We start from the raw sequence: 1,985 nt of genomic DNA, 5'->3' as shown, positions 1-1,985 counted from the left end.
CCTTTACTCCATTTAATAAATTTACTAATAATAACCTTTATGCAACAAAACAAAATAAAAAAGTAAGATTAAAAGAAACCATCAAATTTTTCTTGAACTAATAATCCACTCTGGGCAGGTCCTTTTTTACATTATTTGTTGGAAAAGGAGCAGGTAAAACATACGATCTTTGATTTCCTGCCCTTCTCAACTCATAACATTTAAATGTTCTCACAGCAGATAAACAAATTATTCCCACATTGAATGAGCATTAAATCTTATATTCTCATCCTTACATGTACAATTAATTATACATTTCTAATATAAATAATATTGAGACACCCATTTAGCTTTAAATATATTTTAATGTCAGACTTTTACACATTTTAGTACAACTTTCATCACGTTTTGAGCATTGGTTGTTATTTTAATGTTGATTTAAACCATTTTAACTCCTGTTTACTTTGAAAATGACACATTTCAGGTGATAAATGAGAATCAAACCTTCGGTTTTACAGGATTATTTAGGAGACAAACAGCTTGTAGTTTCTGCACACAGTCACTGCTGCGACTGCAGGAGACCAGAATATCCTCAATTTCAAAATGTTTCTAATGTTTGTGCAGCTTTTTAACCTGTTAGTGTCTCAGAGAGTTGATGTCCACAACAGGATTTTAAACCACAAACTTCCTCTCAAAGCAGCTGCAGAGCCTCCGACCAGTCTCACATTAGTTGTGGGTTTGAACACATTGTTAAATGAACAGAAAGATTTCTGAAACAAACACTAATAAAATACAAGCATCACTGTAAAACATATGATGCACATGGCTGCAGAGTTGCAGGACACAACAACACAATGTGTTGTGCACACAAATAAGTTGATTTAAAAACTCCCAAGCAGCAGCTCCTTCAYCACAAACACTGAGAATCCAGTCAGCTTGTAAAGAAACATGTTCTTTCCTCAGAATGTCTCCATTAGTTTGTGACAGCTGCAGCTCAGTCAGGTCCTGCCTTCAGCTGCAGCTCARAGCCGACTCAGCGCTGAGCTGGACTTTCTTTTTCCTGGAACAGAAGAGTGTGAGCCTGWGGTTCAGAGTGCTCCTGCAGGTCGAAGGGGAGAGATATGTGTGGCTTTCCCTCCTCTGCAACCAGTGACAAGTGCAAACCAGTGTTTTATGTTGTAAAAATACTGAAATCCTTCACWTGTTCTTCTCCATCCCAATCATTATTAAAGCTGCAGAGAAGAAGTGGAGCGAGGTACAGAGCAGGTTCCTGTTAGCTCAGGAGTAAACAGCTCAAATGTTTTCAGAGCTGTGACCACGGCTGCTCCCAGGCTGGCTGGAAGCTGAGAGGAGCTGCCAGCGTTGCCCTGGGTGCAGCTAGGATGACTAAAGGTTATCTCTTTCAACCAGTCCACTCACATCTGAAGAGCAGACACCTGAAGCTCCTCAGGCATGTTCCAGCATCTTCCTCCCATAAAACCAAACATCACCTGACAACCTTCTCACAAACCTGCTCTGGTTTTTATTCACTGTTTCAAAGACATGAAGAGAACAGCTGAGACTCTTCATCATCAGCAGGAGGAACTAAGAGCTCTGTCCTCTGACACATTTCTCTGGTTCTGTCTGGTTTTATTGGACCTGAGCAGCAGAAGCAGGAATTTTCAGGGCCAAGCAGAGAGCTGGAGTTGATCTGACCCCCGTTTCCTCTCTGGATCTCTGACACAGGGACGGCACTTCCTCTTACAGCTTATCAGTTTGATCCACAACCCTGGACCAGAACCACTGAAACTGATCCCACCAAACACATCAGCTCAAAGAAAAAGTAGAAAAAACACCAGTGATGATACCAGACTGTAGTAAACTGAAGATGGTTTAAAACATCTGCACATGCTTTTGTACAGATGTTTTTTATTTGATAAAAATTGATGTTTTTAAAGAATAGAATAGAAAAAAAATAGAATAGAATAGAATAGAATAGAATAGAATAGAATAGAATAGAATAGAAT

The sequence above is a fragment of the Austrofundulus limnaeus genome, unplaced genomic scaffold (genome assembly GCF_001266775.1).
Source record: "Austrofundulus limnaeus strain Quisiro unplaced genomic scaffold, Austrofundulus_limnaeus-1.0 Scaffold760, whole genome shotgun sequence".
Taxonomy (NCBI): domain Eukaryota; kingdom Metazoa; phylum Chordata; class Actinopteri; order Cyprinodontiformes; family Rivulidae; genus Austrofundulus; species Austrofundulus limnaeus.
The sequence above is the reverse complement of the archived record's forward strand: the minus strand, read 5'-3'. Positions refer to the sequence as shown.